Source organism: Ambystoma mexicanum, chromosome 10 (genome assembly GCF_040938575.1).
Source record: "Ambystoma mexicanum isolate Mex_15411 chromosome 10, UKY_AmexF1_1, whole genome shotgun sequence".
In the NCBI taxonomy this organism is placed as follows: domain Eukaryota; kingdom Metazoa; phylum Chordata; class Amphibia; order Caudata; family Ambystomatidae; genus Ambystoma; species Ambystoma mexicanum.
The window spans coordinates 1,601,377,498-1,601,402,636 of NC_090932.1; the positions used below are offsets into that span (position 1 = coordinate 1,601,377,498).

At 46.6% G+C, this 25,139-nt stretch overlaps 1 protein-coding gene across 12 annotated transcripts in view; it reads right to left on the reverse strand.

The window, feature by feature from the left end:
- Window positions 1–25,139, reverse strand: part of YDJC (YdjC chitooligosaccharide deacetylase homolog) — a 291,953-nt gene that overhangs the window by 238,108 nt on the left and 28,706 nt on the right. For 4 of the 12 annotated variants that reach the window (XR_011276240.1, XR_011276239.1, XR_011276238.1 and 1 more), the window contains one exon: window positions 439–591. The exons of the other annotated variants lie outside the window; for them this stretch is intronic. The gene's annotated coding sequence lies outside the window, so the exon portion shown is untranslated. The remainder of the gene's footprint in view (window positions 1–438; window positions 592–25,139) is intronic. 12 annotated transcript variants of the gene reach the window in all.

Sequence of the window (25,139 nt, forward strand, 5' to 3'; positions counted from 1 at the left end):
CTGTACACTGGGGTAAGTGACTCCCCTTAAGCGCAATCCTATCCATCCCCTTGGTTTCATTTCTGCTTATTCTTGCGCTGCTTGGCACTTTCCCTCCCTCCGCATGCAGCTACCCACAACTCAGTCTAGCTGCACACATACTCAGACCTGGACTATACTCCCTGAGGGTGTTAAACACATAGCGCTTTAAGATCATGCCAGTGGTAAAAGGCGCTCTACAAATGCCCAATAATAAATGAAATCACGTAGAACGTCTATACTTTTGAGAGTTACTCTAGAGGAAAGAGATGCTGTAAAAGAGTGGTGGGCATTGTGCAGCACTCATCTGTATGTGTGGAAAAAAAGGGAATGTTTACACATAGGGACGTCAGATGTACCCTTCTCCCCCAAACATCAAATAGATGGACAACAAAAAAAAAAAAGTTATACATTGCTTACCTGCTGACTGGACAAGCACTATTGCTTTAAAATCCTTTTCTTCACGTATTTCTCTTATACTTTCATCAAGTCCCTCTATCAGCCATTTACAATTAACTTCACCAGGAATTGCCAAAGGCTCAAATTCCCCCATCCTTTCAAACACAAAGAGAACTGTCAGAATGAAAGAAAAGCACATTAAAGAGTGCCATGATTTGAAGTATTGCCTACAAGAAGAATAGAAAATTGTACATTTAGTATGCTCCAAGTATCCATCCAAAACCATGAATTTATAGTACGCTTGCTATTTGTAAGAGGATTTAATCCCGCACTACAGCTAAGTCAATGCCTAGTCCAGAATACTGAATGAAAACCCTTATTGATATATCTTTATGTCCAGTTCATGCGTTCTGGATGACTACCCCTATATAACACCCCTCTCTTGGAATCCCCCTGACCCCACTGAGCCAAGAAGTAGTTCTGTTTTGCAAGTTAAAAGGTTTATTTGATAATTTAAACAATAGATAGATATATCACACTTTATAATAAATTAATAATTGAATATCACACTTAATCTGATATGATAAATATTAACAACGGAGAATCTGGCACTAACACGCTTCTCTATAATCAATAAGGAGTTGACATGAAATGGATAAGGTAGCACACAGGTGAATAGGAACAAAAGAAGAAGGTGGTACAGAATGCTTTATGTAAGCTCAGGTGGATGCAATATTCAATGAATGCAGTACAGAAAATACTCAATATGACTTCAACCAAACAATGTAATCACTTTTCTCTGGCTATTCACTCCCCCCCTCTTTATGCAATGCAAGGAAATGGAAGGAAAACACACAGTTCTCAGAAATGCAATCAAATGTGATTCAGTTCACCCCAGCAAGCTTAGACTACAGAAGTTTGAAAACACAGGCAAAATGCTTTGATATGTGCTGGCAATTCAGTGAAAAGTATGCTAAAATGCTTTTGATTCCCTCTAGAGGTTCAGGGTGAGTGGTATCTAGTTAATATTAGCTCAGGCTCACTCTTGCAATGATTCAGGAATGATTAGCAGGTTAAACGAATTTCTGGCAAATGGAAGGCAAGCAGCAGCTGTTTTTACACGTGGAGAAATTTGCAAATCGCGGTAAAATTCGCGGATGCGCCGAGCGCTATTACAGAGGAACCGCAAGGACTATCACTATCGTTTTGGGGTCCTAGGAAAGCCTAGGATCTCAGCTTCCAAATGAAAGTTACTGCAAGTCTCTAAGACAAACGGTCGCGGAGATATGAGCGATTTTGTGAAGGTCGTTTTTGGTTTTGCAACTTTTAAACGCAACACTTTTTCAGCTTTAAAAATGATGGCAGAATAACACAATTGCTAAGCTGCAGTTCTACTTAGATTAAAAATGGATTGAATTATATGATTTTAACTAAGAGATGTGTTCTGAGTTTTGCTGAGTACTCACAAGAGATTTTGAACCGGAAAGCGACTTGGTCACGGACTTCAGTCTGGTCAGGTCTTCCCGGGTTCCGCTCACAGCGCCTGGCCTCTGGAACTGCTCACAGCATCGGGGTCAGCACTCTGGATACAATGGCCTGGTCTCTGCTAGGCACCGGTTCTCTGGGTCGGGTCCTGCCTTCTCTTTGGATATTTCTGTCACCGGGTTCTTGCAAAAGTTCTTGGCAAAATTCAGACGGCGTCAGCCGGCTGTCTGAAGAGTTCAGTTGCAAAAAGATTTTTAGGCCTGTTGACAAATACTCTTGCTGGCAGTGGCCTTTTGGTTAAGGTTCTGTAGTCTCTGTTTATCTTGGAGTCCAAGTGTTGGCTCTTTGAAGTTTGATGGAGGTAGAGTATGGATTTTCCGGCAGAACTTCCAGCGGCAGATGGAATTGAAGGTCCCTATCTGTCCTGTCTGTCTGCTTTTATGTGTTTTGAGAGTGGGTGTGTATGCAGCATCACTAGACCCTACCCCTCTCCACTTGCCGTTGGTCAAGCTTCCATTTCTCACTTGATTGGCGAAGCTAAGTTGTGTCAGAGTGATGTCATTTTATGGCTTGCAGAGAGGACACTCCCCTGTCAGATTGCACACATTCTATATTTGATAACAAAAGACATATTTCACAGTTACACAGTTGCTTGAAATTACATATACATGGGGTGGCTGAATTTAGCCATGTCTCTGTCCAAATCTGCTCTTTCTAGGAGCTTGCATTCAAAAATGGCAACTTTTAGCACGTTTTGGTAGTGTTCCCCATATCAGATTGTTCTCCAAATTTGTACAATTGTACACAGCCTGTCCATACATATCTCAGTAAATTCCCATATCCGTAGCTTTCACACAGAGTCTGTGGTGCAAACAATAGCGGGGTTTTGCCCCAGGACATCACACCAGATCCCAAAACCTCTTAAAACATAGACAGAAAAATCACACCAATTATGGTATCAATTAAATTATTTTGACAAGTCCACATTGTGAGTTATTCATCTTTTTCTAAAACCAGATTCTGGCTACAGAGGTGTGTCTTCCCAGGTCACATGGTGGAAATACTGGTTTTCCCACTCCCCCCAAGCCAGCTTCTGTCTCCAGTTTCTCCCCCTCCCAGTTTCTGCCAAGAGTAAGCCACTTTTACGACCCCTGCAATATAAGATTTGCTTGGGTCCGGAAAGGCCCATTGTTCAAGAGGAAGCCATTTATGATCCTCTCAATAAACCCTCTGCCTGGGTGAAGGGAGTTGCATTGTTCAATCTCCTGCAGAGCACAGGTAATTCAATTATCAGATAGATGGTATATCCTTAGTGTGGCCAGCAAAAGGCAGATAGGCCTGGGAACACAGCTGTGACTCAAGTTTCACTCCTGATGGGGGTAGCTGTCAAGCAAAATCAAGTTCCTTAAGCCAGACTTTCAGCTAACTGTCATGTTTTTTTTTGTTGCTTTTTAAATTAACTTGCAATTTTACACATGCAGCTAGAATGCTGATTCTAAGTGCAAAACTATGACATTTCAACAGTTACAAAGGCATGTGACACCAAACATAGGTCACTCATTTAATCTAAACATTTCGATTTTAGTGTCTTTAAATCCAGTGCAACTTAAACTGCTGACTCCATAGCAGTTTTGTTATAAGCATTGTTTTGGGCTCTTCATTTCCCAGATTTTGTAAGCACACAAAACTCCATTCTGCCAAATGTCTGCTGGTGTTCAGTGAATATTTTGCACATGTTGCAATGTTTGAAAATAGGCATTTTGAGCCTGCCTTCAGAGAAACACAGGGTGGTTTTAAAACGCCGGCTTTTGGATAGTGGTGAGTACTGGTACTGCACCCATTTTTGGGATTTAAGAAATGAATTCCCCACAATTCTAGGTTGCATTTGGCAATCAGCATTGCCATTCCCAATGGTTTCAGACTACTGTGCGGGTAGTCCAATGGTGGTTTTAGGCAGTGCCCTTCTGTGCCCATAACATCGGCAAAAATGGGTGGCAGCCTATTCTTCATGCATTTCCCTGGGCATTTTCTGGGAAACTCTGGCCATCATGATGTTTTCCATATCAATACTGCACAGTTTTGAGGTAGGGCTCGAATGCATGGGTAAATACATCCCACAAGCCCCCCTCTTGCAATGGACATTCAGTTTCACTGATGGGACTCGCAAGATCTGGGATGTAGTTCTCATCTTCTTCCGGTAGATGGCACAGTTCAGCATCTTTTCCTCCATCCGGTCGGATCGATCGGTTCTCCTCGCCGGTCCTGATGGGAGTATTGGGCGGTACCCCGGGCCCGTTGCGTCTCTGCTCGCGGTCTCCGGATCGTCCTCCTTGGTCATTCTCCATGGTTTCATCTCTCCTAGGATGATAAAGCAAAAGCGGCAATACCTACTCATAGACGTTTTTCCACCACTGTTGAGATAGTGGGGCAGCATATGCATTTCATCATAACAAAACATTACATTCTTATTTTGGAAAAAAAAAACAGTATAACTAAGAGACAGTTTCATGCAAATCACAATATTTTAGAGACTAGATGTGGTATGTTTTATGGTTGGAACTGAATTAGTCTGAGACAGTACCCGCTAGGATTCCAGAGGATTCCTCCAGTTGTTGCAGAGCGTGCCTGGGATGGCAACATTTCAACTGGTTTATGTGGACCCACTTGTCTTCCCCCGCTGCCAAAGGACCTTTGGGGATGTGGATTTTGTAGGCCACAGGGGAGATCTTGTCGATGATCTCAAATGGTCCCTTCCCTGTAGGCAAAAATTTGCGCTGCTTGGCCTGGTTCCTTTGGAAGTTGTATAGATAGACCCGGTCTCCCACCTGATATTCCTTCCTGGAAATTTTCAGGTCATAATGGGTCTTCATGCTATCAGCTGATCTTTCTAGATTCCGCTGAGCATAAGCAAAAGCATGTTGGAGGTGTTTCCTTAAATTCTCCACATACTCATGAGTAGTGGAGGCATTTATCAGTGTCTGCTCTTGGGTCCTGTAGAGCAAATGCTGAGGAAGCACCATCTTGCGCCCAGTCATCAACTCAAATGGTGACATTTTGGTTGCAGATGAAGGGGTAGATCTGATAGCCATTAGGGCCAGAGGTAATCGGATATCCCAACTTGGCCCAGAATCTGCCACAAACTTCTTTAATATGCTCACAATGGTTCGGTTATACCTCTCTACTGCCCCAGAAGAAGCTGGTCTATAAGCAATATGCAGCTTTCTCTTGACCCCCAGTATCTCCCACATCTTTGTCATTACTTCACTGGTGAAGTGGCTACCTCTGTCTGACTCAATCCTTTGAGGTAGACCAAAACGGGAAAAGATGTGGTTAATCATCAAGGCAGCTGCAGTTTCTGCCTTGCAATTTGGGGCTGGGAGACATTCCACCCACTTGGTAAACAAGCATGTCACAGTCAACATGTACTTATTCCCCCTAGCCGAGCGAATCACAGGGCCTACAAAGTCGATTTGTAAATCTGACCATGGCAGTGTCATTCCCCTCTTTTGTAAAGGCGCGCGGTGCGTGAGGGATGATGGCTGAAATTGTGCACACACAAGACACCCCTTCAAGTATTGGTCGAGGTCCTGCCCCATGTGTGGCCAGTATGCAACCTCTCTTAAGATTTCCAATGTTGTGTGAAACCCCCTATGACCGGCGGTGGCCGCATCATGGGCGTGACTTAACATCAGGCTTCGGAATGAGGTAGGAACCACCCACTGATCGTGGCCAGCTTTGGATTTCCTTACCAACAAACCGTCTTGGATCCGGAACATTTTTGGACATTTCATCAACACTCTTAGGTCCTCTTTCCCAATGTAATCGATATCCGTCAGGGGAAAGTTCTCAGGATCCTCAAGGTGCTGGTAAAATTTACCGATTATTGGATCCCCCTTCTGAGCAGTAATCAAATCAGCATCAGGGGTCTCCTTACTCCATTGTGCAATTGAAAGGTCGTTGTGAGCATTTGTCTGGGACCTAGTGATGGCAGTGACCTGGATTTCCCCCAACAGGGACTCAATCTCAATTAGATCCCCTTGGATGGCCCCGGTTTTGGCCAGCTGATCAGCTAAGTCATTTCCAGTTTTGTCTGGTCCCTCTACTTTGGAATGACCCTTAATCTTCTTCCAATAGATGGTCATCCCATTCGATGTGACCAGATCATCAATGTTTTGGATCAACTTCCCATGTTTCAAGGGTTTGTTGTTAGCACATAACATGCCTCTGGTTTTCCAATTAACCAGGTGCTCCACGAACCCGTTCCGTACATAATCCGAATCTGTGATTATGACCAGTTTGTGGAGTTGATGCTGGACAGCAGTGAGGATGGCCTGATGCACAGCCATCAATTCTGCCACCTGACTACTTCGGGGACCAATTTTGTATCCAGCGGAGGGTTCTGGGGACTCATTCACCCATGCATTCCCTACGCCGGCCACCAATTCTTTCTCCCCGTTGTTGTCAACATGGTAAGAGCATCCATCCACATAGATAGTGGGCATTCCCTCACACTTGTCTTCTTCAAAGACTTTGTGGGGGGAATTAAGGTATGTCTCGATGTTGTCCTTTATTTTTAGACTTTCGTCCTCGAGACAGTTTTCTCTGGCACAATCATGCAAGTCAGCCAGACCTTGCGCGAGGGGACTCTTCTTGTTTTGGCCATATCGGACCTCCACAGGAAAGCCTTGCATTGACAGAATCCAGGAAGTAATTCGGGAATTACTCACATTTCCGGCCCGGATTCTGTCACTTTGGAGATATTGCAGAGGCTGGTGTGGAGTCTCCACTATGATGTGTTCCCCCTGGATAAACGGGCGGTAATTCTTCAATGCCCACACCGTTGCCAGGAGTGCCTTCTCACAATCGTTGAATTTCTCCTCCACAGAGGATAAAGTTTTGCTCGCATAGGAGATTACTTTATTGACCTGGTCATGCTTTTGGTATAATACTGCCGTCAAGCACGTATTAGAGAACCCCGTCTCCAGGAAGAACTCCTTGTTTCTGACAGGGTAAGCTAGGCAAGGCGCTTGTGAGAGGCTTCTCTTGAGTTGTTTTACTGCCTCGGCTTGTTCTGGACCCCATTCCCACTTGACCCCCCCTTCAGGAGATGAATCAGGGGTCTGGTGATCTCTGCGTAGCCCTCAATGAACTTCCTGCTGTAATTAGTCAGTCCAAGGAGGCTCCTTAGTTCTCGCAGAGTTGTGGGGTCTTTCAGTTTCTGAAGTGCTTCCACTTTCTTTTCCTGGGGACAGAGACCCTGAGGAGTAATCTCATGCCCCAAGAAATTGACACGGGTTCTACACCACTGTGCTTTCTGAAAGGAATGTTTTGATACGGCGGCCCTCAACTATGTCAGAACATAACGGATCTCCGCTATGTGTTCCTCCACAGTTGAGCTTTTGATGAGGACATCATCTACATAAGCCAGGTTACCCCTCGCACCCAGGTCGGGCATGGCCTTATGTAGGAAAATATTGAACTCATTACCGGAGTTGAGGTATCCGAAAGGAGTCCGGGTCCATGTGTACTGCTGGCCCCCAAAGGTAAAAGCCAGTTTGTATTGGTCCTCCCTACTGACAGGCACGGTCCAGTATCCATTGGTCAGGTCTATTGCAGTGAATACCTGTGACCCCTGGATCTGGGCCAGCCCTTGGTCAATGTAGGGCAGAGGCCATCGGGAAGTATGGACCCGTTTGTTTAGCTCCCTGAGGTCGGCGCAGAGTCTCCACTGGCCGTTTGGCTTCAATATTCCCAGCACCGGATTATTGAAGGTGCTGTGGACTGGACGGATTATTCCCCGGGACTCAAGGTTCTTAATTATTTCAGTAAGGGACTCCATTGATGCGAGAGGCAAGCGATATTGCTTCACAAACACAGGAGTCATGCCAGGGTCCGTGGGGATTGTGGTTGTGTGGATGTCGGTGCGACCACAGTCATATGAGTCTACCGCAAAGAGATCTTGGAAATCCAAGAAAACCTGTTTCAACTTTTGCTTTTGTTCCAGAGTCACACAGGCATCAGCTAGGTTGACTCTCTCTTCCACCATCTGCCTGAAGCCTGTAAAGACTTCTGGTTTGGCTATTTCAGCGGCCTCCTCCAGCTGGGTGGAGAAGTCCCTGGTCAGAGTGCTGATTTGGACCGGAGGCTTCAGGTGGGAAAGGCAGCCTTCATGAACCTGGAAAATCACCTCATCCCTCCTGAAGTCACACGTCACATCTTCCTTACCATACGGCCAGGAAGTGTACACCAGGAAGTTCCCCCCCATGCCGGGTAAAAATACTGTCAAGTTGCGTTGTCATCACTGTCACTGTCAAAACAGTCCTTGGGGATTGGTCCTGACAGTTCATTTCTAAGATCAATGGAGAAATGTCGGTCATCAACCGCCATTCCAATAATGGTGCCTGCGGCTAGAGTAATACTCTTTAAGTCGCTGTTATCCACCTCTATTGGAATGGTGTCATGTTCTATGTTGACTAATGGTGTTGGGTTTACCCCCAACCCTTGCTGTTGGAGAGAAGCATTTAGATGTATGTAAGCATCAGGGTTTTTCAACTCTTGTCCCCTTTTAACTTTCACTTCCAGGGAGAATTGTCGGGTCCTTTCTGGGATGGTGACTTCCTTTTTAGTCTGAATTTCAACTGCATAAGGTAGCAATTGAGCGGACCTAAATGTTTTTTCTGGATCATCAAAGCCCATGGGATTATCCGCTAATCGGGACCAAGCTTTGAAGTTTATTAGGTCCAAACTAATGGCGAAGCGATTGAGAATGTCACTGCCTAAGTAAAAGGCGGCAGGGACGTCTCGCACGACCCAACAATTATGGACTATGCTCTTGTTGCCAATGGAGATTTTGAGCATACACCTGCTTGGCAGGAGATGTTTGAAATTAGGTGCTTCCAGGTCCATTTCCCATTTGTCTATCAGTTTGAAGGTGGGAATGGCTGGATCCTTTGGGAGTTGGCGAAACATGGCTTCGCTGATGAAGCTCTTACCGTTGTTCACACACACTCGAGCGAGAACAGAGTCCTTCCCATCATTTAACTGAACAGGGATGAACAACTGCTCTCCAATTTGCTGAATATCAGCCAGGCTCTGAGCTGATTTCACATCTTTCTGGACTATAGGAGTGGGAGTTTCTGATTGTGGATTAGTATAGAATTTCAGAGTGTTTCCTTCCAGCGTGGAATACCACTTTAGACTGGAAGGAAGGTTGATTTTCAGAAATAGAGAGGACCCCCCATCACCAGTCTGTTGTCCTACTGCTATTACTGTCACGTCTGGAATCTGGTTGTTCTGGAAGTGAAATTCTACTTGGTCAGATTTTTGTTCAACCATGTGGCAGGTGCCGTTTAAACTAACATGGTTGACACTCTGTTTTAATTTTATTGGCCGGCTAGTCTGGGTCCAGAGGACCTTGTTTACGCAATCTATTAGGGGTGACAACCTTCTCAGGAGGTCATTCCCTAGTAAACAAGGGGTGCCCTCTGGGGTCACAACTATGACCGGGTGTTTCAACTTGTGTCGCCCGATCTTAATGTCCAAGTCTGCAGTCCCCTCAACGGGAATTTCCTTCCCGTCAAAGTTCTGCAGTTGTCCAGGAAGAGAGGTGAGAGGAATTTGGTAATTCTCTCCCCTTCCTGCATTCAGTTCGTCAAAGGCCCTTCTGGACAGAAGGGTAGCTTGAGATCCAGTGTCCACCAGTGCCGAGATTGTACCCTGCCCCTGTACTTGTACCGGGGCATAATATCTTCCCTCCTTCTCCTCAAGGGGGCACAGATAATGTACATTTTTGGACAACTGGTGGGCTAATTTTCTGGTTTTGGACATCGCGAGAGAAGAATTTTGGGCAGAATTCTGTGGAGAGCCTTGGGAATCTGAAAGAAAAAGTTGGCAACTGGAGATCAGAGCCACTGTGGGTTCCCCTGGTTCCGGTTCTGGGCCGCCCCCCCCTTTTTGGAGGCAGTCACCAGGATGGGTTTGAACCAGGGGGTTTTCTTGCTGTTGGTTCTGGGATGAGATGGTGGCCGGCGGTAGCTCAGTCTCCACATCTCCCCAGTCTGGATTTGCATCCCTAGGAACCCATTTTTCTTTGGGAGGAGTTCCCCCCTCTCTGAAGGAGAAGATCCTTTTCCCAGGATCCTCTGAGGATCCCTCTCCCTCAAATTGGAAGATCTGTAACTCCTCCTCAAACTGAGTCTGTTTGGGTCTTTTGTTTCTCCTACCCCCCCCTCTGCTCCTTAGGAGGCAGACTTTCAGGGGCAAGAGATTTTGTTTCCGGTTCCTGGGTTTCCAGGGGCTGTTTACAAGTGAGGAAGGAAGCTTCCTCCAAGGCTTTACACCCCCCTTCCCTTTGTGCCTCCTCCCTGGGAACCGGTGAGTTATCGGGGTGCTGCCCCCGTCATTGTTCTGGAGCACCAGGTCCAGAGTTGGGTGCGTTCTGCGCCGGCACGCCCATCTGAGGGTTCTGCTGAGCCCTCAGTATGTGACCCAGATCCCGCGCCATGTTTTGAACCTGGCGCTCTAACTGGGAAACCCGCTCAGGCTGATACGGGGCCCTGTTTTCTTCCCTGGGCTGATCCCGGGAAGGGTAGCTGTCCCTCCTTTGGTAATACCCCGGGTTGGGAAGATTTGGGTACCCCTCCACCCTTGGCCTCCCCTCTCCCGGATTCAGTGGTCTGGGCTCAGGGAATTGGGGAAAGAAGGATGGATGGTTTTGGGGCTGAAAGTCGGCTGGATACCTGGGGAAAAAGTTCTGCCCAGGGTTTGGTAAATTTCTGCCCTCCTGTGGGAAGTTTGGAGGGAAGTTCCCTGGGTTCGGTGCTCGGTTGGATCCCCCCCCTTGGGCTGGGGGAGTCCACACATAACCCAGGATTGGACTGTTACCTTTGTAGCGAGAACTTACATAGTCAGGAGAGCGAGGGACCCCATTGGGGCTGCCTCCCTGGCTCCCTGTCTGTGACTGGCCCGAGGACCTTCTGGGCCTAGCATTATTAGGTGCAGGTAGGTTTTTAGGCCCCCCCCCCCATCTCCAAATCCAAAACGGGGGTGACCTTTACCTCTGCCACCTTGGCAGCAGCAGGGGTGCTGTTGGCTTTGGGGTTTTTCTGGGCATTACTTTTGCTATCTACCGGTTTCTGCACCTCATAGATCCGGGTAGCCTGTTCAATGACCCAGTCTAAAGATCTTTTCTCGTGAAAATCCCTCACGAGCTGGGTCATGATATATTTGGGCAAGGCATGGAAAAACGTATTAATAAATTCTCTGCTATCCGTGCGCACCCTTCTTGTGGTCTGTGCAAAAGCACGCTTTAACTCCTGCACAAATTCTTGTGGGGCCTGATCCTCCCCACATTGCAAATTGTAGGCTGCCTTGCGAGCCTCTTGAGGATTTCTGTGAACAGAAAAATGTTTCAGGATGGCCGCCTTATAGGTGGACCATCTTAAATGATTTTGGTCCTCCAGCCCCGCAAAGAAACTGGAGTATTCCGGGGAGAAGGTCCACTTTACATATTGAATACAGCTTTGGCTGTCCTTCAAATGGAAAGTCTCCATCATTTGCTCAAACAGCTCTAAGTGCTCCCAAACAGAATACTTAGCGTTCTTATGGTAAGGCGTGATGACGCTCCTGATTGCCTTAATCTGTTTTAAGGGGTCCTTTAGCAAGGCCCTTTTTGCCTTATTGGCCTTTTTAGTTCGGGTAACCCTTGTCCATTCGTCCTCGGACTCAGAGGCACTGCTCCCGGAGGTTCCCGTCTGTTCTTCCAGGTTTTCCCGGATTCTGCGAGCCTGGGAATGGCTGGCAGAATGTGGGGACCTGGTCTCCTGTGTCCTGCGCAGTTCAGAGGAGTCTTCAGATTCCTCCTTGCTGCCAGGATTTGATGGGTACCCCCTCCACTGACCTAACTGGGCAGAGGTTTTCAGGATGCCCTTAATGGGCCTACTGAACTGTACTGTACTTGGGTGCCCATACCCGGATGCCCACCCCTCCATTCCTGGGTGGTACTGGCCTATGAGCCCCATGCTTCTGGCTGATAGTAATCTGCCATCCCTGTGGTCCTGTGCTCACGTGCGCCAGGGGACATGGGGGTGGCAGAGTCCAGGGACTGAGAGGTATGAGTGCCTCTGGTACTAGGGCTCCTGAGGTTATGCTCCGGAGTTTCCATTTCCCAGCGAACCTCATCTCTATCCGCCCCTGCTCCCTGTTGCAATGCAAGAGCCTGCATTTGTGCCTTCAGTTCCTCAGTTAAGGCCTTACTGGACTCTATCAGTCTCTCCTGCATCGCTACCTGTTGCTGGAGCCTCTCATTGTGCTGGCAGAGAGCCTCATTTTCCCTCTGTGCTTCCTGGTTGGTCCTGGAGAACTGGGCCAGTCTTTGCTGCAGGAGGGTTACCTCCTGAGCTGTGTCCCTATTGGCCTGCTCCTTTCTTGCTAGAGCATCCTCCACCCTCCTGGTGTGCTCTAACAAGTTCTGGTGTTCTTTTTGGAGGTCACCCAGTCCCTGGTGGGCCAGGTGATTTTCTTCCATTTTCCTTTTTAAGTGGCAGACTTCCTGGCCTAAAGTGTCTCTTTCCTGACTAAGAGCCTGCATCTGCGCCGCCAGGTCGTCCCTTTGCCTTTGGAAGGCGCCGGCTTTCTGGCGCTCCTGATCAAACTCTGCCTGGGTATCCAGGTCTTTCAGGATCAGTTTATTGCTCTCCTCTTTCTCTCGGTCTAGTTGGATTTGCAGGGTGGCTACCTGCTCTGTGCATGCCCTGTTGAAATTGATCTGTTGCTCCAGCTTTTTCTGGCTCCGCAGTAGGGAGTTCAAACTGTCTTGGTGCTCCTTCTGCAAGGCCAGAAATCTGGTATCCTGGTCTGTCTTTTCCTGTTGTAGGATGCCCATATCCTCTTTTATTTTAATGATATATTGCCTACTATCATTTTCTGACTCCTGGCTCCTCTGCAGCCTCTGCTCAGAAGAGGCCAGATCAGATTGGACCTTCTCTAACGCCATCTGTTGCCGATTTGCCAGATTTTGGCTTTCAGCACATCTATCCTGCATGTCTCCCATATATAGGTACAGGTATGCCGCTATCCTAACAATCTTGTCGTGTTCATCTTTGGCCTTAGGGGCCATGTATAGTTCACTCAGGGCCACATGTAATGGACCCTGATCTCTATATATATCTGACCCTGTTTCAGTGACCTGTTGCGTGATGGCCTGCAACCAGACTGTTTGGTCCTGGTGAGTCCACTCACCTCTCACAAATAACTTATGTAAGAAGTGCTCTCTGGCTATTTTCATGTCTACTAAGGTCGTCATTCTAGAGATTGGTCTCTGTCCTGACTTACAGAAGTTAGTATTTTATTTTTGCAGAACAGAGCTTTTCTTGGAGTGTCCCTTTAAGGAGTGCTTTACAGCGTAACACAGCGTGGTGATCCGACCGGATATGTGTATCTGGTCAGCTGGCACGCTGTATTAATCTGCACAAGTGGTAGATCTAACCCAAACGTCCGGCTACGAGCCCCCAATTTGTAAGAGGATTCAATCCCGCACTACAGCTAAGTCAATGCCTAGTCCAGAATACTGAATGAAAACCCTTATTGATATATCTTTATGTCCAGTTCATGCGTTCTGGATGACTACCCCTATATAACACCCCTCTCTTGGAATCCCCCTGACCCCACTGAGCCAAGAAGTAGTTCTGTTTTGCAAGTTAAAAGGTTTATTTGATAATTTAAACAATAGATAGATATATCACACTTTATAATAAATTAATAATTGAATATCACACTTAATCTGATATGATAAATATTAACAACGGAGAATCTGGCACTAACACACTTCTCTATAATCAATAAGGAGTTGACATGAAATGGATAAGGTAGCACACAGGTGAATAGGAACAAAAGAAGAAGGTGGTACAGAATGCTTTATGTAAGCTCAGGTGGATGCAATATTCAATGAATGCAGTACAGAAAATACTCAATAGGACTTCAACCAAACAATGTAATCACTTTTCTCTGGCTATTCACTCCCCCCCTCTTTATGCAATGCAAGGAAATGGAAGGAAAACACACAGTTCTCAGAAATGCAATCAAATGTGATTCAGTTCACCCCAGCAAGCTTAGACTACAGAAGTTTGAAAACACAGGCAAAATGCTTTGATATGTGCTGGCAATTCAGTGAAAAGTATGCTAAAATGCTTTTGATTCCCTCTAGAGGTTCAGGGTGAGTGGTATCTAGTTAATATTAGCTCAGGCTCACTCTTGCAATGATTCAGGAATGATTAGCAGGTTAAACGAATTTCTGGCAAATGGAAGGCAAGCAGCAGCTGTTTTTACACGTGGAGAAATTTGCAAATCGCGGTAAAATTTGCGGATGCGCCGAGCGCTATTACAGAGGAACCGCAAGGACTATCACTATCGTTTTGGGGTCCTAGGAAAGCCTAGGATCTCAGCTTCCAAATGAAAGTTACTGCAAGTCTCTAAGACAAACGGTCGCGGAGATATGAGCGATTTTGTGAAGGTCGTTTTTGGTTTTGCAACTTTTAAACGCAACACTTTTTCAGCTTTAAAAATGATGGCAGAATAACACAATTGCTAAGCTGCAGTTCTACTTAGATTAAAAATGGATTGAATTATATGATTTTAACTAAGAGATGTGTTCTGAGTTTTGCTGAGTACTCACAAGAGATTTTGAACCGGAAAGCGACTTGGTCACGGACTTCAGTCTGGTCAGGTCTTCCCGGGTTCCGCTCACAGCGCCTGGCCTCTGGAACTGCTCACAGCATCGGGGTCAGCACTCTGGATACAATGGCCTGGTCTCTGCTAGGCACCGGTTCTCTGGGTCGGGTCCTGCCTTCTCTTTGGATTTTTCTGTCACCGGGTTCTTGCAAAAGTTCTTGGCAAAATTCAGACGGCGTCAGCCGGCTGTCTGAAGAGTTCAGTTGCAAAAAGATTTTTAGGCCTGTTGACAAATACTCTTGCTGGCAGTGGCCTTTTGGTTAAGGTTCTGTAGTCTCTGTTTATCTTGGAGTCTAAGTGTTGGCTCTTTGAAGTTTGATGGAGGTAGAGTATGGATTTTCCGGCAGAGCTTCCAGCGGCAGATGGAATTGAAGGTCCCTATCTGTCCTGTCTGTCTGCTTTTATGTGTTTTGAGAGTGGGTGTGTATGCAGCATCACTAGACCCTACCCCTCTCCACTTGCCATTGGTCAAGCTTCCATTTCTCACTTGATTGGCGAAGCTAAGTTGTGTCAGAGTGATGTCATTTTATGGCTTGCAGAGAGGACACTCCCCTGTCAGATTGCACACATTCTATATTTGATAACAAAAGACATATTTCACAGTTGCTTGAAATTACATATACATGGGGTGGCTGAATTTAGCCATGTCTCTGTCCAAATCTGCTCTTTCTAGGAGCTTGCATTCAAAAATGGCAACTTTTAGCACGTTTTGGTAGTGTTCCCCATATCAGATTGTTCTCCAAATTTGTACAATTGTACACAGCCTGTCCATACATATCTCAGTAAATTCCCATATCCGTAGCTTTCACACAGAGTCTGTGGTGCAAACAATAGCGGGGTTTTGCCCCAGGACATCACACCGGATCCCAAAACCTCTTAAAACATAGACAGAAAAATCACACGAATTATGGTATCAATTAAATTATTTTGACAAGTCCACATTGTGAGTTATTCATCTTTTTCTAAAACCAGATTCTGGCTACAGAGGTGTGTCTTCCCAGGTCACATGGTGGAAATACTGGTTTTCCCACTCCCCCCAAGCCAGCTTCTGTCTCCAGTTTCTCCCCCTCCCAGTTTCTGCCAAGAGTAAGCCACTTTTACGACCCCTGCAATATAAGATTTGCTTGGGTCCGGAAAGGCCCATTGTTCAAGAGGAAGCCATTTATGATCCTCTCAATAAACCCTCTGCCTGGGTGAAGGGAGTTGCATTGTTCAATCTCCTGCAGAGCACAGGTAATTCAATTATCAGATAGATGGTATATCCTTAGTGTGGCCAGCAAAAGGCAGATAGGCCTGGGAACACAGCTGTGACTCAAGTTTCACTCCTGATGGGGGTAGCTGTCAAGCAAAATCAAGTTCCTTAAGCCAGACTTTCAGCTAACTGTCATGTTTTTTTTTGTTGCTTTTTAAATTAACTTGCAATTTTACACATGCAGCTAGAATGCTGATTCTAAGTGCAAAACTATGACATTTCAACAGTTACAAAGGCATGTGACACCAAACATAGGTCACTCATTTAATCTAAACATTTCGATTTTAGTGTCTTTAAATCCAGTGCAACTTAAACTGCTGACTCCATAGCAGTTTTGTTATAAGCATTGTTTTGGGCTCTTCATTTCCCAGATTTTGTAAGCACACAAAACTCCATTCTGCCAAATGTCTGCTGGTGTTCAGTGAATATTTTGCACATGTTGCAATGTTTGAAAATAGGCATTTTGAGCCTGCCTTCAGAGAAACACAGGGTGGTTTTAAAACGCCGGCTTTTGGATAGTGGCGAGTACTGGTACTGCACCCATTTTTGGGATTTAAGAAATGAATTCCCCACAATTCTAGGTTGCATTTGGCAATCAGCATTGCCATTCCCAATGGTTTCAGACTACTGTGCGGGTAGTCCAATGGTGGTTTTAGGCAGTGCCCTTCTGTGCCCATAACATCGGCAAAAATGGGTGGCAGCCTATTCTTCATGCATTTCCCTGGGCATTTTCTGGGAAACTCTGGCCATCATGATGTTTTCCATATCAATACTGCACAGTTTTGAGGTAGGGCTCGAATGCATGGGTAAATACATCCCACACTATGCATGTTCCTGTGTGAGGTGTCCTTATTTGTGAGTGAAGAATCCATTGGTGCTTGGTAACTTCCTTCAAGACTTTCACCCATTGTGGCTTCAACTAGTTGCGTATGCTCACTAATAAAATTAGTGGTGGGTGTTCTGGAGAGGCAATACGTTCTCATCTGCAGAGCTCTTGCACCTAAAATGCTGCAGTCATTTTGTGTGTGTCCTGTAAAAAGACAAGGACCTGTTTCAGTTTCTTAAATGTAAATATCAACCTTAGAGAGAGTCCCAGCTTATGGACAGCAACGTGTGCATGAAATTATAGGGACCGAAAAAAAGGAGGGTATGCCGGGACAGAACCCTTGACCAAAATGATCTTTACTGGGGGAGACAAAAAGTAAAAAAAAATACACCTTAGCAGGCAGGCCTTTGCCAATATGAGCCAGGCACTACCCTCCGGAAGCCCACCCCCATAAACATCAATACTGTGCCACACATTATGCACTACAGCTGAAATAGTGCTGCACTCATGAGCAGTGGAAAAATCTTGCAAAAAGTAAACCAAGCCATGGGTAAAGATTGCAGAGGCATAGTTTCTCACACATGCGCCAAAGCCTGATACACGTAAATAGGTGCACCCGAATCTCTAGTAATAAGCTATCAGAGGAAGGCATGGACCTATTCATGTGGAACGTTAATATTGATAATTTATTTCTATCGCGCTCGTACACAAGTGTTTGAGTGCACGACAAGGCAAGGGAGGGGAACAGGGGAGAACAAAACAGCGCTCTTACTAGGCCCAGTGACATTGAGAATACGCAAGTGCATGGGAGGGGAAAAGTGCATGGAAGGGGGAGAAGTGGAAAGTGCGAAGCAAAGGAGAAATAGATAAATAATAAATAAATAAAAAATAAAGGCAACAAATAGTGGCAGAGCAGCCAGCAATTTGCAAGTGCTAGGTTTAAGGCAGCAGACAGGGTAGGTCTGTATGGGTACAGATGGGTACAGATCTATGGGTACAGATACAGACCCCAGTGCAAGGGGTGGCCCGGAGGCAGCCAGGGGGGGGTGGCAGGGTGAGCAGGTACATGGGCCCGGAGGACAGAGGGTGACCAGGTGCACAGTGCCGAGAACATATCAGCAGGGGAGACGGGGAGCGAAGGCAGAAGAAAAGAGGAAGGTCTTGAGGTGCTCCTCAAGTTTTAGACTGGCAGGGAGGCTGTTCCACAGGGAGGCCTCAGCCGAAGACAGAGATCTACCCCAGCTTGTTTCTTCGAAAAATGACTGACCCTGAGGGATTTGGAGGTAGAGGAGCGAAGAGCTCGAGAGGGGAGGTATTGGCAGAGGGATAGCTGAAGGTATTTTGAACCCGGTCCCCAGAAAGCCTTGTGGACAATGAAGAGGGTTTTGAACGTAATCCTTGCATCCACTGGAAGCCAATGGAGAGATTTCAGAGCTGGAGAGATACGATCCCAGCCCTTGAGGCCAAGGACAAGTCTTGCAGTCCTGTTCTGGATTAGTAGCAGAGGGCGGAGAGTAGAGGCAGGTAGACTTAGAAAGAGGCTGTTACGATAGTCCAACCTAGAGAGAACCAGAGCTTGGGATACCATGAGCTTCTGAGGGAAGGAGAGGAAAGGCAGAGTACCTCAGAGGCGGTGCAGTAGGCAGTTTCACTTTTTAGAGACCTCAGATGTGGGCGGAGAAGGAAAGGGCGGAGTCAAAGATGACCCTGAGGTTCCTAGCCTCGCAGGTGGGGGTAGGAGGAGGGCCAAGGGAAGGCGACCAGAGAGTGAGGGGAAAGGATGGTGAAGGTCTGCCGATGAGGAGGATCTCTGTCTTGCTGGCATTCAGACAAAGATCATTGGCGGCACACCAATCTTGAATGGCAGTTAGGCAATCAGAGATGAGAGAGGGAGAGGAGGTGGCTGAGGGCAGCCTGAAAATGTGTTGAGTGTCATCAGCGTAGGACTGGAAATTTGAGCAGAAAATGGCAAAGCCAGGGCGAGTGGTTAGACCCTAGGGGAACACCACAGGTGGAGAGGAAGATAGATGATAGGAAGGACCCAAGTTGGACTTGGGAGGGTCAATCAGAGAGGAAAGAGGTCAGCCAGGCCAGAGCCTGATCAGTGATACCCAGGTTTTCACAGAGACGGTTGAGAAGGATGGTATGATTGACCGTGTCGAAGGCAGAAGAGAGATCGAGGAGGATGAGGACAGAGGGAATGTTAGAGTCAAGGTTGGAGAGCAGATCTTCACGGATGTTCAGGAGAGCAGTTTCCGTGCTTCTGGCAACTCTGAAGCCAGACTGGTGGTCATGGAGACAGCCAACAGAAATGTAATGAGGGCTATGCTGAGAGATGGCCAACTTTTCCAGGAGTTTGCCCAGAAAGGGAGTAATGGATATTGGGTGATATTTAGCTGGACAAGAAGGATCGGTTGTGAGTTTCATGAGAAGAGGATGCACAGGGGAGTGCTTCAGAGGGGAGGGGAAGGATCCTGAGGCAAAGGAGTGGTTGCAAAAATCGTCAAGGGCCGGGGCAAAGGTGTCAATATGGTCCTTGATGGTTTTAGAGGAACAGGGATGAACCTGTTTTGACAAGGCTGTCATAGATCGGACTTGTCTAGTGACCTTGTCAGGGGAGACAAGAGGAAAGGACGAGAAGGATGGTGGGGGGGTGGCTAAAGGAGGGTCAGCAAGCACAGATGGAGAGGGGGACAGGAGGGGTGGGGGTGCAAAGGGGGACAGGATGTCCTGGGTTTTTTAAATGACGTGAGAGGCAAGGGCATTGCAAAGGGCCTGGGAGGCAACAGGAGGGGTAGAGACTGCAGCAGGGTTGGCCAGCTCCTTGCAGATTTTAAAGAGTTCGGCCGAGTTGTTACATGCCACAGAAACACAAGCTTGAATGTGGGCTCTCTTCTTGGTGAAGACAGAGAGTCGTTATTGCCTTTGTAGCAGACGACAGGCTAGTTTGTAAGAGGATGAACAGGAAGCCCTCCATTTCCTCTCAGCCGCCCCACACTTGCGTTTAAGTGTAGCTGAACATTGTCGGGGCATTGGAGCAGTAACAGCATTAAAGCTAGAGAGGGGCAGCCAGTAGGTGCATTTATCACCCAATTGGCAAGGTTCTGAAAGCAATCAGACTGATAAGTAGAACAGTCATTGTGTGGAACTGGGAAAGAACCGCCCAACCCATGAAATGGGGGCCTCTGGATGCTGAACAGGTAGGGTGCCTTAAGGCAGTGGTCTTCAAACTGTGGGGCCCGAAGCATGCCTAAGGAGTGGGGGCACACAGCTCTTTAAAACAGCATCATGGTGACTGTTTTTAATAGGAAATGCGCATTTAACAGAAAATATAAGTATTTGGAGGGGGAAACTATAACTTTACTGAAAGGGGTGGGACACAGCATATACATGTTTGAAGACCACTGCCTTAAGGGAATAAAGTGACCTCCCACTTTCAAATAGCAAAGAAATTAACAGCACGCCTTTCACACCCAGGTCACAAAACTCCTGCTACCAAGCCAGTCCTGTTACACAAGGCTGCCGAAAAAACGGAAAAGCAAGAAAATAGCTCCAAGCTCCACAACATCGAACGAGAATGAACTGGCCCCATCATTAGAGGCAAAACAAAAAACAACCATCATAAAAAGCATCCACCCCAGATCATCATAAACAATGATCAAAAAATATATTTTCAAATTAATGATATAGTGATCACTAGACCTGCCAAGCATTCAATAAAAGTTAAACTTTACAGCGCAAGCTATCTTCAATTAACTGCTGAGGTGCAATGGTTGGAATTGAAGGGGCAATAAAAAACCTCCAGGAACCTCCTCAACCTATATAGAGAATGGGACATAGATCTAGAACATGCAGTAATCCCGAGCCCCTGAAATGTACATTTGTATATATTCCATCTTCATTCCCCCTTGAGGGTTCCTATGGCCCTGTGACAACTCCTCATGAAGCACTGCCAACCTCGTTCACGAACCTCCGGCCGATGAAACGAGGGTCAGCTGCTGCCTTCTCTTCCACCTTGCTCACCCAACACTGACTCTACCACCGATTCTGCCCTCAGCAACCTCTATCTGTCGATTACCAATACCCTTGCCCCAGTCAAGAGGATCCGCCTAAAACCTGCCTCCAAGCTTAACACCTGGTACGACTCCGAACATGTAGACCAAAAACATAAGTGCAGGGCTGCTGAACAGAAGTGGCACTCTACAGGCTCATCCTCCAACAAGCTGGCCTGCCGACTGACCCAGAGACGCTACAGACTCTCCATCCGTGCCAAAAAAAAAAAAAGCAGCCCACATTCAGGCACGAGTGTCCAACAACATGATTGCACTCTTCAGAATCTGCAGGGATCTTGCCAGCCTGTCCACAGCATCTTCTGCCCCCACCCCTTCCCAGGCCCTTTGCAATGCACTTGCCTCTCACTTCATTTCCAAACTCCAGGACATACTGAACAGCCTTCTCACTCACTCTTCTGACCCAACCCCGACCCCTCTCCCCCACCACTCACCCTCCTCCTTCACTCCTGTCTCCCCTGAAGAAGTCAGAGTTGTCAACTCCATGAAGGTCTAGAAACATCAAGGGCATCTCCTCTCTCGCCCCTGTTCTTTTTGATCTCTGCAACCATTCCTTTACTACTGGTTCTTTTCCATCCTCTCTAAAGTACTCCCTTGTGCCCATCCCCTTAAAGGTCCCTCTGCAGACCCTTCCTGCCGAGACAACTACCGTCCCATTTCAATCATCCCCTTCCTGGGGAAACTACTTGAGAAGATGGCGCTCCTCCAACTCACCTCCCATACCAAACTTGTTGGCGGTCTTCATGACCACCAGACTGGATTTCAAGCATCCAGAGGCATGGAAACTGCTCTTCTGAGCACCCGTGAAGAACTGCTTGCATCCCTTGACTCCAACTCCCCTGCAGTCCTCATCCTCCTTGATCTCTCTTCTGCATTTGACACAGTGAACCATTCCATCCTCATAAAAAGGCTCCATGATACCCTTGGTTTCTTGGAGCGAGCAATTGACAGGCTTATCTCCTTCCTAACTGACTGTTCCTCCAAAAACATTCTGGCCCCTTCTCCTCCCCCACTTCCTTCTCCACCTGTGGCGTCCCCCAGGGCTCCATTCCTTCAACTTGGCTCTTTAACATATACCTTTCTCTGCTGGCACGCTGCATTTCCTCCTTCTCCCCCAGCTTCCAGTACTATGCTGATGACAAACAACTCTTCTCAAACTTCCTATTGACGCCCTTGCACCTTCCTTCATCCCGACTGCCTCTCTGCCATCCAGGCCTGGCGTACTGCTAATGACCTCTGCCTCAATGCCAGCAAAACATAGATTTTCCCCATTGGGATCCCTGCACCCCACTTCTTCCCTTCACTCTGGCCTTCCTCCATGGGCTCCCCTCTGCCCCTTCGTCTGAAGCCAGGAATCTCTGGGCCATCTTCGATGACTCCCTTTCCTTCATCCCTCATATTCAGGACATCGTCAAGAAGTCCCACTTTCAGCTCTTCCTTCTCAAAGGAACTCTATCCTTCCTCACCTTCCCCAGATACTCAACGTTACCCGTGCTCTGGTTCTCTCCAGGCAAGATTATTTCAATAGCCTCCTCCTCAACCTTCTTTCGTCCATTCTGCAACACCTCCCACTAACCCAGAATAGGGCAGCAAGACTTATCCTTGGCCTTAAACCCAGGGACCGCACCTCTCCTGCCCTACAAAGCCTTCACTGGCTCCCGGTCTCAGCACAGATTAAATTCAAATCCCTCTGTATGATCCACAAGGCTATCTGGGGCAGGGGATCACTCAATCTTCAACGCTTCCTGACTAAATACTCCCCTTCTAGACTCCAGCGTTCTTCTGGCACCAACTCCCTGCGTGTGAAGGGGTTTGCTAAACAGAGAGCTGGTGGTCAATCACTTTCCTTGGCGGGGTCCCTCCTGTGGAATGGCCTCCCTCTCCGTCCGCCTCTGCATCTTGAGCAGGACCTCCTTAAATTTCTCAAGACCTTTCTCTTTACCTCCTCCTTCTCCTTTCTTTCCTGCTAATCATACAGTAGCCTGACTGATGTTCAGGGCCCTTATTTATCCTCTGTCCCTGACCCACTCTCCCTTACCCTCCCCCACATCTCTCATCCCAGCTGCTGTCTATTTATTGTACTTACTTAGGCTCACCCTCCCCTCGGGGGGTTGCACTTACTTTCTCTTAGCACTTCACCCCGAGCGCTTGTCCATGAGCACCCAAACACCTTTCCCTTAACCCCCTCCCCTCTGCACTTGCATGTTCTGAATACTCACAAGGCATAGTAGGTTTGTCTCCCCTCCCTGTTATTTTCATTATTTGTTTGTACTATTAATTCAATTATTTATCTTGTTTATGGTCTTTCTTCCTCTTTCCCCACCCTGTTGCCCTGTGGGTGCTTCGAAACAGTTGTTGCCAGTTCTTTAAGCGCCTAGCAAATAACCAATAAATAAAGAAATATAATCATCTAGCTATTTCCCCAAAGTGTTGAACATAAACGAAAATCAATGGAGGAGAGCACGAGTCATGGAGGAAATTAGAACAGTGTCCCATGCCCAGAGGCTAGCACTACTTCGCCCTACTGTGAACTAAAAGTTCAACGAAAAAAAAATCAACTGGGGTAAACAAGCTCTCTATATGTTCTTTAAAATAAAATGGCATAAAAACAATGCAACGGGTATAGCAACCGTAACTTCCAGCAGTGAAAAAATAAATTTTCAAAAGTATTACAATACGTCTTTGAATGCCAGACAGTTCGCCCTTATGAAGGTGTGGGACAGCTTTACAGAACCTCTTTAGGGGTACTATGACCTTGAACGTAACTTGAGAACAGAGTACCTGTCCTGTACATTTTTCACATTATACAAATCTCTAACGGATGCATATACTGTAAACAATCTTCCCCAGCTTGAACGAGTTGGCTGGTGTGAAAGCAAGGAAGTGAAAGCAATGATCAGGCCAGGGGCAATGTTAAGAAAAATAAATAGACGGGGGGCATCTGTCCACTGTTGGTTAGAGAAGCCTTTTTTTTTTAAACCTTCTTAATGAGAGATTGGATGGCTCTATCTGCAACCATTCTCTGTGCACAGAATCACAACAGCACATCTTATTTGTAGCTTTTGTAAAGTAAAGGCCAAAGTGCCCTGTGCCACCAGAAGCAGAAATCAAAGAACGTATTCATCAGGGCATTTCAACCATCCCCAGTCTGAGACTACACCTCGTGGTGTGTGCAGCACACCTCATACCACACAGCGGCTCAAACAGCCTGCCACACACTTCCAAACAAAACTGTGCCCCTTGGCACTTTGCTTCAAAATTAAGCAATATTGAAGATGTTGTGAAAGTAGCACACGCGTCCCACATCAACAATCCTCACACAAGGGAAATCTATGCCAGCTGGCATCTGTGCACCGGCATGCAGCTGTCTGGGCAACTTATTCAAAAATGACAATCATAGCGCCATTGTGCCCTTTATATACAATAGACACATTCTCACAGGGGCTAGGCGACACTGCAGTGTTCTTAAGCAGAGTGAGTCAAATCTTCAGTATCGCTGGGCCTGTGAGACTCTTTCCTTCACAGTAAAGCACTGGAATGATTTGCTTGTACCCACTGAAGGTGCAGTCATGTGTACGAGTTGTATATGTACTGTACCGTACAGGGCACCACAAGAACGTGGATAATGGACCACTTTAAAAAGTAAAAAAGCAACCAGAGATTTTGCAAAGGTTTGTTTAGCACATTAAGCTTCCCGCGTTCAAGCCTGCACATGCACTGTCCCCTAGGGCCCAGGGAGGGTCCAAGTGCTCTTCCAAACTAGCAATAAAAATGTATGTTAACATACCGGTGCCAGCAAGATTGCAATTAGGTTGTTTTTTTTTTATACAAAAAAAGGTACAAAACGTTTTCTTGATAAGATAGTCACTACAGCAGTGGTGGTGGTCTTCAAACCTTTTTGATCCAAGCCACCCCCTCCTCCCCCACGAAAAATGTACCTGCTTGGGTCCCCCTAAACACATGGACTCCAAAATGTTTATCAGTTGCAAACGGTTTTAACACAAGCTGGTATGGAATGGTGCCCCAAATGGCGGTCTGGGTGTCAAACACTAAATTCTTTCAAAATCACTGCTTGCAATAACTCAAATTAGATTATAGGACACATTTTTGTAAACACAGTATTCTGAATGTTTTTGCTACAATACAGAGGACTTTGACTAAAAGTAGTGTTGGGTATTTATCTCCTACAAAAGAAAACATACAATATTGCTGTCCTACAGTAACATTTGACATGCAACTGAGTAACAATTTGTTTCTTAAGTACAACAACTTAGAGATTATTTTCAATGCATTCACTTGCAAGTTGGACAGTGGCATATTGCAAAAATAGTGTGATGGGTGGCCCCGTCTTTCAGCAGCCATC